The sequence below is a fragment of the Protopterus annectens genome, chromosome 13.part0, assembly GCF_019279795.1.
Source record: "Protopterus annectens isolate FY-2018-M chromosome 13.part0, PAN1.0, whole genome shotgun sequence".
Lineage (NCBI taxonomy): Eukaryota > Metazoa > Chordata > Ceratodontiformes > Protopteridae > Protopterus > Protopterus annectens.
Genome location: NC_056747.1, coordinates 74,065,978 through 74,084,333, shown reverse-complemented (window position 1 = coordinate 74,084,333; position 18,356 = coordinate 74,065,978). Strand labels below are relative to the sequence as shown.

Here is an 18,356-nt window from a genome sequence, read left to right as displayed (position 1 = left end):
GTGAAACCAGCTATGTTATATGAGTTGGAGACAGTGGCATTGACAAAAAGGCAGGAGTTTGAGCTGGATGTGGCAGAGTTAAAGATGTTAAGATTTGCACTGGGTGTGACAAGCGTTGACAGGATTAGGAATAAGTATATTAGAGGGTCAGCCCAGGTTGGAAGGTTTGGAGACAAAGTCAGAGAGGCAAGATTACATTGGTTTGGACATGTGATGAGGAGGGATGCTGAGTATATTGGGAAAAAGATGCTAAAGATGAAGCTACCAGATAACAGGAAAAGAGGAAGGCCTAAGATAAGGTTTATGGATGTGGTGAGAGAGGACATACAGGTGGTTGGTGTGACAGAGCAAGATGCAGAGGACAGGAATAAATGGAAACAGGTGATCCGCTGTGGCGACCCGTAATGGGAACAGCCGAAAGAAGATGATGATGATATGTGTGTGTGTGTGTGTGTGTGTGTGTGTGTGTGTGTGTGTGTGTGTGTGTGTGTGTGTGTGTATTGGGAGTTCCATATTGCTTGCTGTGGGTCCATCAAAATGTTTGTTTTTGCTATTCTGGATACTATGGAACCCAGCCCCAGGGCTGGAGCATGGGAAACCACTTTAGAATACAAGGAGTCTTACTGGCAGATTAGGTTGGAAACAGCCCTTCCTCCAGGAATCAATGACCAGATCTCAGTTCTTCCAGTCCTTAAATTAAGGGCTGCTAAGCTTTAATTATTTGTAATGTCCAATTTCATCTTATTTGATTATTTGTATTAGGCATCTTTTGGACTATTCATTCCCTTGGGGATCTCAGAAAATTAGTTTTTTTAACAATTAATAATTTTCTGTGTTTACTAACATCAACTTGTTTTTTTACAATGATCAACTTTTTAAGAAGTATTTTTATTACAGTTGCTTTGCTTTACATATTGTGGTTTTTGGACTGTAAATGGATTTAGTCTTCTCTGCAATTAGGTACCTGTCACTTTAAGTATTATTTGGGTTGATGATGTGTGTTTTGTAAACAGTGTGAACTCTGTACTCCCTTTTCTGAAGAAGTCCATGGCACAGCATATCAGACAAAAGCACTTAAACCTTTTTTAGTGTGTATTGCTATTCACTTTTTTATTTTACTAATTTTAATATTAAAGTTAATTATGTACTTTCAGAGTCCTCGGCTGCTTTTCAATTCCTGTATTCCCTGGTGGTCCTGGTCACACGGTGTTTGGTTATTAAGTTTATTTTCATGCGGTTGTTGCCTCTTGGTCTTGGTTAGAAAGTGTAAAAGCTATACCATAAGCCTTCCTAGTTTCCTTGGTCCATGATTGTTGTACCATCCGTTTCACCACACCTAACTAATTTTCCATATTACCTCAGACACTACTGTACAAATTACATGAGATTATGTCTCCAACTTCCACCGCTCGTGAAGCTCAAAGTGGGATAAACTCTCAGCCAAAACATTAAAACGATCAGGAAAATGTTTAGCTGAAAAAGAAGGGTTAGAATTTGAACAATGCAACAACATCCTACTTAATAATCCTCACAACTTTGTTCTCAGTGTTTTCTCAGCTAGAGCCTGTACTACTGCCAAATTATCCAAGTTAAAGACCACCTTTTTGTTCCAACATTGCCTCCTAAACCACTACCAAAGCCTAGACTGGCATCAGCTCTAAAAAGGTGATGCACCTATGCCATTTATCTGGCCAGCTCACTGGCCACCACTGATTCCCAAACCTCCAGCTGCACCTGTAAACAAATCCAGTTCTGGCAAAGATACCATTAAAGTGCTGGAGAAACTACAAACAAATAAACATCTCCTCCTGGACCTGCTTATCCACTCTCATCAAATCCATCAAAGAGAGTTATATCATTTTGCTCTGGAAGAACTTATACATTTTGCCTTTTCACTAAGACGGGCACGCTGCAAACTTCCTCAACCATTGGCCTATTGCTATCATCTCCCCATAGCCAAAATCATAGAGAAAAGAATCCATCACCAACTTCTGAAATCTATATTAGAAAATAATTTACTTTCTCCTACCCAACATGGCTTCTACCAACACTGCAAATGATTGCTAGGATCAACTTCTTACACTGAAGTGTTTTTTGTTTGTTTTTGACTCTTTAGTGGAGTGCATTTTTAAACAATATTTATTGCTATATATATGCACATTATTTCATTATTTACTGTTCTGTGTTTTTATAGCTGTATTTTAAATAACTGGTAACAATTAAGAATATTTATGTATTTGGTTAGCATGAGTGATGTTCTTGTATATAAGGAGACAGGATGTGATATTATACTGATTGTATTGATATTCCATTTTTCAAAAAGTGCTTAATTAATAAAGTACTTGGCCAGAGTCCATGTGTTTGTTTTTTCCCTTTAGTTTTCTTTTCTTTTTTACATAAGCAATTCACTAAACATACAATTATATACAGTTTTGACAATATCTAAAGTTTGGAGCAGATGAAATTACTTTTATTTGCTATATAGAATACAAATCTTTATGAACTTAAAATAATTGCCAGATACCAAATTGAGATAATTTCAAATAGAGCTAGAATGCTCATATTGTTAATAATTTAATTTAAGAAAGTTTCTCCAGTTGTCTAAGAGAATTCTAACTGGATTAATTTAAGGAAACAAAAAAAAGCCTACCTTAGAAAATGTATTAACATAATGCTTAAAAGCCAACTAGCTTGTAAAAGTCTAAAAAGATTTTAACACAAATCAGTTTTTCATACTGAATTCCAAAAATAACAATTTGGCAGTGAGGAGGTATGACTAATTCAGTATAAAAACATTCTCTGTAAACCAGTACTTGTATTCAGTTCTTAGATACAGGACATATTACTTTTCTTTTTAGACATCTGACCTTCTTGATAGGATTAACTTGTAATGATGTTGAGTGAATATTATACCTCTCAACTGTACAGATTTTTGCAGAATGTCCAGACTTTTGCCTCATACTTTTGGCCTGTTTCTCATGAAATTGTGGTTTTCTGGCAAATCAGAGGCAAATCATTGAGGGTTGAAGTCAGAAAATAATGACAAACGTGAGTTTCATACTTCATACCCTTCATAAAATTAATGCCAATAGAAAACCTGTTATTTTATCAATTTTCTAAGTTTGTAAGAGCAATATTTAAAGTGTCCCCTATTTCTGGGCCTTTGTTCCCAAATTATTTATGGCATTGTCCAGATTTCTTGCTCTAAGAGGTTGAGAGGGTATGACTGATCATAATGGCGAAAGCTGCTGACTGTTGCAATTAATCCAGGAAGTAAAGTGTATGGATAATGACTACCTGAATTATGTATAAACCTCACTTAATGGATAGCATTTCTCTGCTAGTTCTATGCCAGTTTGACTTTTGTAGTGGAAAAATGTTTTGGATTAAAGTAATTGTAGCTATTTTATCAAAAATTGTATTTTCTGCTCATTACTGCTTACGTTTTTTTTAACCTCAGACTGAATTCTTTTTGACAACTGTTGTCATGTTATTTGTATGTGTGCGTGGATGCATGCGTGCGTGCATGTGTGTGTGTGTGTGTGTGTGTGTGTGTGTGTGTGTGTGTGTGTGTGTGTGTGTGTGCGTGCATGTGTATGTGTGTGCTTCCAATAGTAGAAAGACCAAAAGTCCTTTATTTATAATGTTATAACTTCCAAGACAAAGAACTATTAAATGAAGAACATCTGATGCAAAATATACAATGTTTTAATATTTTTTGGAAAAAAATAGGAATATCAAATTAAAATTAAGTGACATATTTGTAATACCTGTTACAATTGGCAATGAGTTTCAGACCTGAGTATTCTTTCACTCCTACAGCCTAACAGATCTGAAATAATCTTCCCTTTTTGCAAAAAACATTTTGCAACAAAATTAATTTTAAAGGGTGGTTTAAAACATGTAGTGGATAAAATGTTATTGATCAAGAGGAAAAAGAAAATGTCATCTGCTTTCCTTATAATGCCAGCATGTTGTCTCATAATAGTATTTATACTAGTAGTATAGTAGTACAATAATAGTTTATATTACCAACAGATGTTAAATTTGACTGTTGTAACCTTTATATTGTTTATTATATCTGTCTTGGAGCTTATCTCTCCTTTCTTTTTTGTATCTATCTTGGAGCGTTTCTCCCCGGGCCTCTACTGAAAATGGACATATATCCAGTTAGACTAGCCCGGTCAACAAATGTAAAATAAAAATAAATAATAAATACATAAAATAGTATTGTTTCCACAACAGCACTTGGTACCCATGAGAGGATGCAGAGACCAACTGGACTCATCAGTAAGGTAACAAGACAATTTTCTTAAAAAGCTTGCAGGGGGTCCTTTTAGTAGCACTGGTATAGTGTAATTGCTCTTCCTGAGTAAAGATAATATTTTATTTTGAATGAAAGAAATGTAGATGAGAGTAAATATATAAATAAAGAAAGAAATAAAGAAAGAAAAAAGAAAAAAATCAGGCAGTATTACATATGTAAAGTAGGGCAGTTAAGGCGCGATTAAAGGTGCCATGTATACGTTTGAGCTATTATTCAAATGAATGTGTAAATCATGCGTGTGTAAATTCTGAGATGCTACAAGAGGCAGCATAGATGTCCTTATTGTACTGAGGCCAGGTAGGAATAAAATGTGATTTGTGTAGTATGCAAGTTAAAATTTCTTGAGTTTAAAATGTCATCGGGTTAAAATCTCAGGGTTATGAGTTTTTGAAAAGAACTGAAATTGCAATGTTAATGTTGCTGCATCTGTCAGTGCTCCCTGCTGTCATTTACAGTTTCAGCTTTTTCCCTTTAAAAAAAGTCAAAAACAGGAAGAAAACCACCAAAAGCTCAGTAAGTGTGTCTAATAAAACAAGGTATTTCAAAAAGTGAGAGTAAAGACACAACGACGGCTGCAGTTTCCAGTGTAAAAACTTTACTATGTGCACAAACATGAGCGCTTTCACAAAATTCGCTTCATCAGGTGCAATAAAAGCACATTAAAAACACACCCTTTAAATATACTCTAAAGTCACATGAGAGCTTCCAGTTAAGCAAAGCTTAAAATTTAAAGACAAACCCACATTTAAACATACAAAATGTAAAAAATAAAAATGCAAAAATAAATACATCTTACATAATACAGAACAAATAAAAATGTGTACATATATTCATTAGGCATAATAATTCTCCTGAGGGGTCTGGACTTCAACTTAGGTGTAAAAGGGGCACGTTCATTTAATCCACTCCCTGCATCACCTCTCATCCTGACTATCCATGTGGATTCTGATTCTTCAGTTCTCAAACGTATATCGTCCGTCCTAGCATTTTCATACACTCTCCCTATTGCTAAAAACTTAAAGGAGTGAGTAGTGTCTGTATTAATAACATGCTTAGCAAGGGCATTCACCTTGCTCTTCTTACCAATATTATATATATGCTCCCTTATGCAGTCCTTGAAAGACCTATCAGTTTTGCCAATATAAGATCTTTTTCACTGAGTGCAATGGGCAAGATACACTATGTGTTCAGTTTCACAAGTGGCTGAAACATTAAAGGTATAAAACTTCTGCTGATCTGGATGAAAAAACACACAGCTTGTATCTAAATATTGACAATAATTGCACTTGCCACAAGGTATAGTGCCATTCCATTCAGTTCTACTCAAATCATTCCTAGGATAGCATAACCTCCTTTTTATTGACCTACTATTCCTAAACATAAACTTGGGTAGAGCTGTGATGACCATGCCCTGGCCCAGCAATCAAGGAGCCTCAATCCTTACCACTAACACCAGGGTGGTTGTTTCCTAGAAGAGGTAAGGATAACTAATACACACAGTAAAGTACAATTTCCCTTAAGTGCACACAGAGATCACAGTCAGTCTGGGGCTGGTTGCTCCCTTACTCACCAGGTCCCCAATAAGACTCCCCACTGGCACAGCTATAGTGTCCAGGTCTCAGCCTAACTGGGCAAGCTAAAACCTCCAGTACCCTCTCTGTCCAACCAATGCTTTGTGTCCCTGCCAAGTAGCTGACACAACACACACACACTTTGAGATAAGTATTTATACAACTTCACAGACACTCCTGGGAAAGGCTGACACAGATTCTCCAACTGTGCCCCTTTACCCAGACTATACGGTAGTAATTACTGCCACCACCCAGTTAATAATATCAGCTATTAAAAGGCCCTTAAAAGGGTGTCCAGTTATTACTGTGCAATATTAATATCCAATGGTAGTATGACTAACAGTCGAGGCTTACTTTAGAGTGGCCTATTACAATAACCTCTATAAATATGCAATGTTTTCTAGAGCTTATCTCTACACAAAGCAGCCACAGGTAGAAGGTTTTAAAATATTTAATAATAAATAATTAAAACACAAGACAAAACTACTACATCGCAGAGATATCTAAGAGTTCAGAGATCACACAAAAACTTAAAATAATACAGTAGGACAGGTCTGATTTCAAAGAAAAATACCTAATTAATCTTTATTAGCTTTAACTATTCCTACAAGAAATCACAGTGCTAAAACTTACATGTGAGCATAAGGCAGAGTGCTAAGTTAGATGTCCAAAGTCAAAATGCTTGCAGTCTCTTGTGAGAAATAGTATTTAAACATTACTAACAAACATGTCTCTAAGGCCCTCCTAAATTACATCATTTTTGACACTTAGGTTTTCCCAGTATTCATATTGCATCATCTTGACACCTGGTCTGAGTTCTCAGGCCACAAACTGCATTATTTAGCAATCTAACACCTGCTCAGAACATACAACAATACAAGGCATTTCACATGTATATTCTAACAGAAACTAGAGCAATAAAGCACCTTCCACATCTAAATTCTAGTCATAAACTTTAGCCTTAAAACAATGGGCATGAAACCTTCGTCCAGCCGCACTGGAGTCGAATTGTAAAACATTAAAGAGATTCATAAGATATTTTCAACTTAAGCAGATACATTTGAAATACTTGGCTTGGTTTTCCTTACAGCAGATGGCAATGTTGTAACAATATTGAAGTTCACATTTTACAGTGTTTTCTTACATTTAAAAACACAAGCTTGTATTTTACATTTATTTATACAGTTGATAGAATTATGTATCAAATTCTATTTGACTAGGCTGGCAGCCTTTGCCCATCTTTCCCCAATCGTCACATCCCCCCCCCCCGGGGGAACTCAAGCAAGTTTTTCAAGTGCCCTTTGAGAAACATCATTTGAGAGTGTCAGGTTTGTCTGGGTGTACCTCACCCCATTCCCTCTCTTGAGACCCCATCTGAATTGGCATTGCTACTTCCACTGCAGTGCTGGACTGACATATCACATGCTTGCAACCCCAGACTCCATCTTAGCAACTTGGCATTTTGGTGACTGGCTCTGTTTAACCATGTTAGAGGGTTGTGATCTGTCATTACAGTGAATTTTCTTCCATACAGATAAGGCTGACGTTTTTGTAGTGCCCATACTATGGCTAGACATTCCTTTTCTACAGCTGCATAGCATTCCTCCCTGGGATGGAGCCTATGACTGAGATAAACCACTGAGTACTCTTCTCCCTCTGAAGAAATCTGGCTAAGTACAACCCCCCCACCCCATAGTTTGAAGCATCCACCTGCACAATAAAGTCTTTGCTGTAATCTGGACTGGCTAACACAAAGCTTCCTTAAGCTTCTGAAATGCCTGCTCACATGATGGGGTCCACACTACCTTATCTGGCCTGTTCTTCCATGTCAGGTCTGTGAGGGGAGCAGCTATGGTATTATAATTGGGAAAAAACATTCTGTAGTACCCTGCTGTCCCTAAGAATGTCCTCACCTGCTTTTTGATAACAGGTGCAGGCCATGCCTGAATAGCTTCCACTTTGGCTGGTTCTGGCCTTATCTGGCCACTCCCCACTCTATGTCCTAGGTAGGAGGCCTCTGCCATACCCACCTGACATTTGCGCAGCTTAATGGTCAACCCTGCCCTCTGTAGTCTGCCCAGCACCTCCCTGACATGCTGAAGGTGCTCTTGCCAGGAATGGCTGTAGATAGCAATATCATCCATGTAAGCAAGGGCAAACCCTCCTGCTCCTGCTGAGATATGATCTACCAGCCTCTGGAAAGTCGCTGGGGCATTCTTCATCCCAAAGGGCATCTTTGTGAACTCATGCAAGCCAAAAGGAGTCACAAAGGCTGACTTCTTTCTAGCATTGGGAGTCAAGGGCACCTGCCAGTAACCCTTGGTAAGATCAGTAGTTGTAAGATACTTAGTCCCACCCAGCTGCTCTAGGGCCTCATCTGTCCTAGGCATGGGGTAAGCATCTGACTCTGTGTGACTATTTAATTTCCTGTAATCCACATAGAACCTGCTGCTGCCATCCTTCTTTGGCACCAGTACCACTGGTGAGGCCCAGGGACTTTTGGACTCTTGAATCACCCCTAGTTCCAACATCTCCTGTACCTCTTCCCTGAGAGTCTGACTCTCTCAGGCACCCTATAAGGGGTCTGCCTAATAGACCTTTGGGGTCCTGTATCCACCTGGTGCTGCACCAGGTGGGTGCACCCTGGTTTCCCCATGAGAAAGTCCCCAAATTCCTGCAACACTGCTTGGATGTCTTGAACCTGGGTAGGAGATAGCTGCTGGGACATTGCTACCCCTTCCACTGAAGTGTCAGCATGAGCCTCACTGAAGAGATCAGTCCCCAGATCTCCCTCAGACTCCTCCTGCAATACACTGCAAATGCTCAGCACAAGGGCCTCCCTATCATGGTAAGGTTTCATCATGTTAACATGGTACATTTGTGCCCCTGCCATCTACCTAGCACTTCCACCATGTAGTTAACATCGCTTACCTTTCTTACCACCTTGTAGGGTCACTCTCAAGCTGCCTGCAACTTGTGTCTGACAGGAATGAGAACCATCACCTGCTGCCCTACAGCATACTCTCTCACTCAAGCATTCCTGTCATACTACACCTTTTTCTGTTGTTGGGCTTCTGCCAGGTTCTCCTGGGCCAGGCCCATGAGTTCCCTGAGCCTTGTCCTGAGGTTCAGGATATATGCCACAACAGACTCCTTGTGAGACTCACACTCACCTTCCCACTCATCTTGGCTTAAATCTAGAGGTCCCCTCACCCTATGCCCATAAAGCAACTCAAAGGGTGAAAAACCTGTGGATTCCTGTGGAATCTTTCTGTAAGCAAACAACAGATGGGGCAAATATTTGTTCCACTCCCTCTTAAACTGATCTGCAAATGCCCATAGCATGGACTTGATTGTAGAGTTTAACCTCTCAAAAAGACCATTAGTCTGGGGATGGTAGGGGGCGGTCTTCATGTGCTTCACCCCACAGGACTTGCACAGACAAGCCAGCAGGTCTGACATAAAATTGGCACCTCTGTCAGACAGTATTTCCTTTGGGAAACCTACCCTGCTGAAAATTTCTAGCAAAGCATTTGCCACCTTCTCTGCCTCAATGGAGGACAAAGCTACTGCCTCAGGGTATTGTGTAGAGTAATCTACAATCACTTGGATATACTTTTTCCCTGTGGAACTTGGGGTACTCAGAGGACCAACAATATACATAGCTACCCTCTGAAATGGCTCCTCAATCACAGGCAAAGGCATCAAAGGAGCTCTCACATTGTCTCCTGCCTTGCCTACCTTTTGGCACTGCTCACAGGTCCTGCAGTACCCTGTTACATCTCTGGAAATTCCAGGCCAATAGAATTTTTGCATAATATACCTCTTTGTACATTTTATGCCCATATGACCTGCAAAGGGAATATCATGGGCTATGGCTAGAAGCATCAGATGGTAAGCTCTAGGCACTACCAACTGCTGTACTCTCTCACCTTCTATCCCTCCCTCAGGGGTCCACTCTCTATACAGTAACCCTTTGTTCCAATGTACAGATTCCCCCTTCCCTTGAGAAGGTGCCTCCCTAGCTACCTGCCTCAGGCCTTGCAATGTAGGGTCTGAGAGCTGAGCCTGTCTCAAGTCTATCCTTGTAACCCTTCCCAGCTCCCCTTCCACTGGAAGTCTGGCTTCCTCTGACAGCGGTGCCTCACTGTCAGCCTGGGCACTACTACTCACCTCTACCTTTGCAGCTACCCTGTCCAAGGGAACATCAGTACCCACAAGCAGCTATGGCTCACATTCAGTCTCACTGCTACAGCGTAGCTCACTCCCTGAAGTAATCACCTCAGCAGTCCTGGCTGCAAGTATGCAGTCTTTCTGGGTCTCCCCCAGGCTACCAGACCCACATGCTTGTCCCCTAGCCTCACTGCATGTAACTGCATAGGTACATAGTACTGCCTCATTCAAATCCTTCCCTCTCAGGACATCTGCAGGATGGTAGTTCCATACCCCTGTTGTCTCAAGAAACCCACTGTTGGCATTTTGTCTTTCTCACTTACTGGCTCCCTCACCTTTGGTTCCCCACCTTGCCTCCATGGACACCTGTATGCCACATGGCCCCACTGGTTGCATTCAAAACATTTCACCCTAGGTCCTGGATGTGTACCTGGACTAGTGGCTTCCCCTGCTACTGGCGGATTCTGTTGGGGCAGTCTGTGCTGCCCACCATGGGTTCCTTTAGACCCATGAGCAGTACTGGGGGTCCCTTTCCTGTGCAGGGCTGTCCTGCTTGCTAGGTATAGGTCTCCCTTCTTCCCCAACTCCTCTGAAGTAGCACACTGTTTATCAGCTAACCAGATCCTCATGTCCTCAGGCAAAGTGCTAAGGGCTTGTTCCCTTACCAAAAGGTCTGCCAGCCCTTCAAAAGTGGTGACCTGATATCCACTCACCCCGCTGTGAAAATAAGTGCTTAATTCAACAACATATTCACATACATTTTCATCTGCCTTGCATCTATGTTCACAAAACTTTTCCTATACATTTCAGGTGTTAACTTAAAGCATTCTAATAAATGTCTTTTTACAGCAGTTTAATCAAAACAGTCAGTGTCATGCATTTTTGCTAAAGATGTTACAGCTTTACCATGGAGTAAGGGGGTCAGGAACCATACCCAGAGCTTTTGGTCAACTTCATACTGTTTACATACCCACTCAAACATATGAATAAAGCTATCAAAATTATCCCCCTCTTTAAACTGTGGAAGAAATTTACTGACCTTTTGTGCTTCTGGGGTCCAGTTACTCCCTTCCCCATTACCTCCATGACTCTGGCGAAGAGTCAGGATTTCCCTCTCATGCCTCCTCTGCCGTTCATTGTCCTCAGCTTGTAGACTCCTCATTTTCTTGGCTGCTTCTGGTTCCATACGTCTGGCCTCCAACTCAAGTCTCTTTAGCTCCAGCTGGATTTTTAAGTCCATTGCAGAAAGGATGAGCTGTCCATTCTCTGACTATATTGTATCTCCACTGTCAGTCTGATTGTGGTGAATACATATTTTAACAAGAGGGAGGAGCATAGGGTGACATACAAGAGTGGAGGAAGATGCACACAGGTGGATTATACCTTATGTAGGAGGGCCGGTTTGAAGGAGATTGGAGACTGTAAAGTGGTGACTGGAGAAAGTGTAGTTAGGTAGCATAGGATGGTGGTTTATAAGATGACATTGGTGATCAAGAAGAGGAGGAGGAGTGTGAGGGCACCACCAAGGATCAAATGGTGGAAACTGAAAAAGGGTAATTGTGAGGTGGAGTTCAGGGATGAGTTAAGACAGGCAGTGGGTGGCAGTGAAGAGTTACCAAATAGCTGGGTAACTACAGCAGAGCTAGTAAGGGAGACGGCTAGAAAGGTGCTTGGTATGACATCTGGACAGAGGAAAGATGAGAAGGAGACATGGTGGTGGAATGAGGAAGTACAGGAGAGTATACAGAGAAAGAGGTTGGCAAAGAAAAAGTGGGATTGTCAGAGAGATGAAGAAAGTAGACAGGAGTATAAAGAGATGAGGTGCATGGCAAAGAGAGAGGTGGCGAAGGCTAAGGATAAGGCATATGAAGAGTTGTATGAAAGGTTGGACACTAAGGAGGGAGAAAAGGACCTGTACCGATTGGCTAGACAGAGGGACCGAGCTAGGAAAGATGTGCAGCAGGTAAGGGTGATAAGGGATAATGAGGGAAACATACTCACAAGTGAGGAGAGTGTATTGAGGAGATGGAAAGTGTACTTTGAGGGGTTGATGAATGAAGAGAATGAGAGGGAGAGAAGGTTGGATGATGTGGGGATAGTGAATCATGAAGGACAATGGATTAGCAAGGAGGAAGTAAGGGTAGCTATGAAGAGGATAAAGAATGGGAAAGGCTATTGGTCCAGATGACATACCTGTGGAAGCATGGCGGTTTTTAGGTGAAATGGCAGTGGAGTTTTAAACCAGATTGTTTAATGAAATCTTGGAAAGTGAGAGGATGCCTGAGGAATGAAGAAAAAGTGTTTTGGTACCGATTTTTAAGAATAAGGGTGATATGCAGAGTGGTAGTAACTACAGAGGGATTAAATTGATCAGTCACAGTATGAAGTTATGGGAAAGAGTAGTGGAAGCTAGGTTAAGAAGGGACGTGATGATTAGTGATCAGCAGTATGGTTTCATGCTGGGAAAGAGCACTACAGATGGGATGTTTGCTCTGAGAGTGTTGATGGAGAAGTACAGAGAAGGTCAGAAGGAGTTGCATTGTGTTATTGTAGACTTAGAGAAAGCATATGACAGGGTGCCTAGAGAGGAGTTGTGGTATGGTATGAGGAAGTTGGGAGTGTCAGAGAAGTATGTAAGAGTGGTACAGGCTATGTATGAGGGTAGTGTGACAGCGGTGAGGTCTGCAGTGGGAGTGATGAATGCGTATAATGTGGAGGTGGGATTACATCAAGGATCAGCTCTGAGCCCTTTCTTATTTGCAATGGTGATGGACAGGTTGACAGACGAGATCAGACAGGAGTCCCCGTGGACTATGATGTTTGCAGATGACATTGTGATCTGTAATGAAAGTAGTGAACAGGTGGAGGAGCCCCTGGAGAGATGGAGATATGATCTAGAGAGAAGAGGACTGAAGGTCAGCATGAATAAGACAGAATATATGTGTGTGAATGAGAGGGAGGATAGAGGAATGGTGAGGATGCAAGGAGTAAAGGTGCCGAAGGTGGATGAGTTTAAATACTTGGGATCAATAGTTCAGAGTAATGGTGAGTGTGGAAGAGAGGTGAAGAAGAGAGTATAGGCAGGATGGAGTGGGTGGAGAAGAGTGTCAGGAGTGATTTGTGACAGACGAGTACCAGTAAGAGTGAAAGGGAAGGTCTACAAGAGGGTAATGAGACCAGCTATGCTATATGGGTTGGAGTCAGTGGCATTGACAAAAAGGCAGGAGTTTGAGCTGGATATGGCAGATTTAAAGATGTTAAGATTTGCACTGAGTGTGACGAGGGTGGACAGGATTAGGAATAAGTATATTAGAGGGTCAGCCCAGGTTGGAAGGTTTGGAGACAAAGCCAGAAAGGCAAGATTACGTTGGTTTGGACATGTGCTGAGGAGGGATGCAGAGTATATTGGGAAAAAGATGCTATGGATGAAGCTACCAGGTAACAGGAAAAGAGGAAGGTGTAAGATAAAGTTTATGGATGTAGTGAGAGAGGACATGCAGGTGGTTGGTGTGACAGAGCAAGATGCAGAGAACAGGAAGAAATGGAAACAGATGATCTGCTGTGGTGACCCCTAATGGGAACAGCGAAAAGTTGATGATGATGATGAATGTCAGTCTGATTGTCCTCCAGGCTGCTGTTTTCTGATGCAGCTGTAACCAAGGCTGCAAGCAGGTCTGCTTTAGTCAGGTTTCCATGCACCAGTCCCCTAGCCTGGCACATCTCCGCCAGCTGGCTCCTTGTCAGCTTTCCATACTCTTCTGCTGACATGCTGCCTGCTCACCCTGACTAACACTAAGCTAACAAAAGAAATAAAAAACTTGTGATCTGAACTCTGAGTATACACTGCATGGCTGTTTTAGAGTACAAAACACTTTTAGAGATCACTGTACATAAGCTACAGGAATTCGCTATACCCTACATCACCACAAGCCAATTAGTATGTGAAGTAGATCCCACCACTGCCAATCACTTGTGTCGACCGTGCCCTGGCCCAGCAATCAAGGAGCCTCAATCCTCACCACTAACACCACGGCGGTCATCTCCTAGAAGAGGAAAGGATAACTAATGCACACAGTAAAGTACAATTTCCCTTAAGTGCACACAGAGATCACAGTCAGTCTGGGGCTGGTTGCCCCTTACTCACCAGGTCCCCAATAAGACTCCCCACTGGCAAAGCTATAGGGTCCAGGCCTCAGCCTAACTGGGCAAGCTAAAACCTCCAGTACCCTCTCTGTCCAAGCAGTGCTTCATGTCCCTGCCAAGTAGTTGACACAACACACACACACTTTGAGATAAGTATTTATACAACTTCACAGACACTCCTGGGAAGGGCTGACACAGATTCTCCAACTGTGCCCCTTTACCCAGACTATATGGTAGTAATTACTGCCACCACCCAGTTAATAATATCAGCTACTAAAAGGCCCTTAAAAGGGTGTCCAATTATTACTGTGCAATATTAATATCCAATGGTAGTATGACTAGCAGTCAAGGCTTACTTTAGAGTGGCCTATTACAATAACCTCTATAAATATGCAGTGTACTCTAGAGCTTATCTCTACACAAAGCAGCCACAGGTAGAAGTTTTAAAAATATTTAATAATAAATAATTAAACGCAAGACAAAACTACTACACCACAGAGATATCTAAGAGTTCAGAGATCACACAGAAACTTAAACTAATACAGTAGGACAGGTCTGATTTCAAAGAAAAATACCCAATTAATCTTTACTAGCTTTAACTATTCCTACAAGAAATCACAGCGCTAAAACTTACATGTGAGCATAAGGCAGAGTGCTGTTAAGTTTGATGTCTAAAGTCAAAATGCTTGCAGTCTCTTGTGAGAAATAGTATTTAAACATTACTAACAAACATGTCTCTAAGGCCCTCCTAAATTACATCATTTTTAACACTTAGGTTTTCCCAGTATTCATATTGCATCATCTTAACACCTGGTCTGAGTTCTCAGGCCACAAACTGCATTATTTAGCAATCTAACACCTGCTCAGAACGTGCAACAATACAAGGCATTTCACATGTATATTCTAACAGAAACTAGAGCAATAAATCACCTTCCACATCTAAATTCTAGTCATAAACTTTAGCCTTAAAACAATGGGCATGAAACCCTCATCCAGCCGCACTGGAGCCAAATTGTAAAACATTAAAGAGATTCATAAGATCTTTTCAACTTAAAAAGACACATATGAAATATTTGACTTGGTTTTCCTTACAGCAGATGGCAATGTTGCAACAATCTTGAAGTTCTCATTTTACAGTGTTTTTTTACATTTAAAAACATAAGCCTGTATTTTACATTTATTTATACAGTTGATAGAATTATGTATCAAATTCTATTTGACTAGGCTGGCAGCCTTTGCCCATCTTTCCCCAATCGTCACAACAGCATCAATAAAAGTCACTAGATCAGGATCTGTAGTAAGAATATTCCAGTGCTTTCTGACTATCTATATATATATATATATATATATATATATATATATATATATATATATATATATATATATATATATATATATGGACATCTGTAGTAAAACGCAATGGGACTTTCAACTTGACCCTAGACTTCTTCCTTCCTTTATGTTTATTCTTGCCTTCCTTTCCTTTCGAAAAGAATGGTTGTGCAGACGTGGGTCTTTTGCTTACAACATCTTGTACATTAGGAACAATTATCTGATCATCATAGCCCCAATCACATAAGTTACTCATGGCCATTTCAACTTGAGTTGAGAAATCCACATCTCTCACATTTAATCTGGAGGCCCTATATATCTGATTGCATACCACATTTTTAAACACATGGGAGGAGTGTAAACTCTCCCTGTGCAAAAGATGGTTGACATAACATTCCTTCCTATTGTAATCTAGTATAAATCTCATCTTGTTCATTTCTGGCTAGCGTAACATCTACGAAATCAATTTCAAGTTTAGAATATTTGGATGTAAATCTCAAATAATGTGTAGAATTATTCAGATATTCCAAAAATTCTAAAAATACTTCAGAGGTACCTCCCCACAGGATGAAAAGATCATCAACAAATCTTCTATAAAATAAAATATAACATCCATAGGGCCCTTGTAATATATACTGCAACTGCCAATCAACCATCACTGCATTGGCGTAGCTATTGGCACATGCTGTGCCCATAGCTATGCCATTGCACTGTCTATAGTGTTGCTCTTCAAAAACAAAAATATTGTGTTCTAAAACAATCTCCAACAGCTTTGTCAAAAGGCCAATCTTGCATTGGACAAATTCAGAATAAGCCTTTAAAAATCTCTGTATACTTATAATGCCTTCATAATTAGGTATAACAGTGAACAAAGAGACCACATCCATGGTAACAAACATAGTTAACATAATCACCATCATTCAAACAACTATAAAGATCTCTGAGGAAATGCTCGGTGTCCCACAGAACATGATCTAACTTATCAAGGATGAGTCTCAAATTCTTTTCCACATATATGGAGGTAGTCTCTGTACTCCAATTTCTACCTGAAACTATTGGTCTCAAAAGTGGATTCAATTTGTCTTTATGAAGTTTCAGCAGACCTTGCATAAGGGTATCATAGGCTTGCTAACAAGAAAATAAGTAAAAAGACTTTTGTCTATTAAATTCACGTCTAACAAACATTTCAAAAGAATCTGCACATCATAAATAATGACTTTCATTTTTTTCAATAGTAATTTTCTCATAAAATAAATTATCATCAAGCATACTAAACATTCTATACACATACCAACTTCGGTCTAAGACCACAAGTGGGCTGGCTTTATCGGCTGACTGAATAACAATGTCAGAATTCTTTTCTAAACCTTTTAAGGCATTCCTTTCTTCGCTACTAAGATTCAAAGGCTTTTTGCCATAGTGGACATTGGCATGTTTAAAAGTAACCAGGAACCACTCAAAAATGAAACACCAAGTAACACCAAAAACTTGGTAGTTCGGTTACAATAAAGGCTGTCTTCCGAAAACCAGAAAATCTGTTTCACCAAGAATCACATCCAAAATCTTCAGAATCAAAACTCTTTATTAACTGACAACAAGAAACGGATTTAGCGCTTTCATCTCCACACTGGAGACCTCATCAGAATCAATGAATAAATTCCCCAATAACATCAATGGTAATACTGACAGTGAATTTTTAAAAAAATATTTGTGACATTTATAACGAATGTGGGCTGGCCATTTTAAAAGTATTGATTAAACACAATGAACAGAGAATGGAGTGGGATAAGAAAGATATAGATAAACTGTATAAGGAAATCAATGATGATTTGTTATTTTCAGTTCAAGAGTATAAAAACATTTATTTGAGAACTTTGCATGATGTTGACAACATAGTAACATGTAGTTACAATAGAAAGATATCTAAACTTGAAAGGGATATAAACGAATATAGATGTGGTATAGCTTATAGTTCTGATAATAGGAATGCCAACCGACCAAATAGGTATTATGATAAGCAAAAGAATTTTTCACCACCTCACTTACATGATAATTACAGAAGGAATGAAAGAGACAATAACAGAGGGCAGGAAGGGAATTACTTGTATGGACAGAAGTATATTGAACATGATGATTGTTTAAATGACACCAGTGAAAGGGCCCCTTTAGAGGGGGAAGGACCAAGGTGGTCTGAGAGGTTGAGGAATCGTGCCCAACAGTCCTCATATGCCCAAGTCACATTTAACAACAACCACAACCAATACATGAGGAGAACCTACAGGTAGAGCAGTTTAACATCGGTGATTCTAATGAGAATCTCCCTATAGACCAGTTCCATTTAGATGTGGAGAAACAACCTACTGTTCATTCTTGTAATGATTTTTATATTTTTAATTATACTGATATGAATATAAATGAAGTTTATTTCAAGCTTTTTACCAAAGGGTTTACTTTTGTACTTATTAAGAAGCCCAATATCGACAATATTTTATTGGACATAAAAATCTTTACTAGGAAGCTCAATTTTATACACGTATTTAAAGAGGAAGGACATCAGTATAAAAAAGAGGTGTTGACTAGATGTAGTGTATACAATCCCCCCCTTCATCATGACATATATAATTTGGAAAATACTCTTATTAAAAGAATTAGGAGTGAATATAATCATAACAACAACAGCGATGCAAGTAATTTAACTGATGAAGAAAACAAACTTTTGCAGGAACTCAGGAGAAATGAAAGAATCCGGGTGATGAAACCGGACAAAGGTGGGGGGGGGGTTGTACTTATGGATAAATGGGATTATATTA

The 18,356-nt window shown here is 39.9% G+C and overlaps 1 protein-coding gene across 1 annotated transcript in view; it reads right to left on the bottom strand.

Annotated features, from left to right (window-relative positions):
* Nucleotides 1–18,356, bottom strand: part of SLC5A5 (solute carrier family 5 member 5) — a 427,828-nt gene that overhangs the window by 290,527 nt on the left and 118,945 nt on the right. The window lies entirely within an intron of this gene.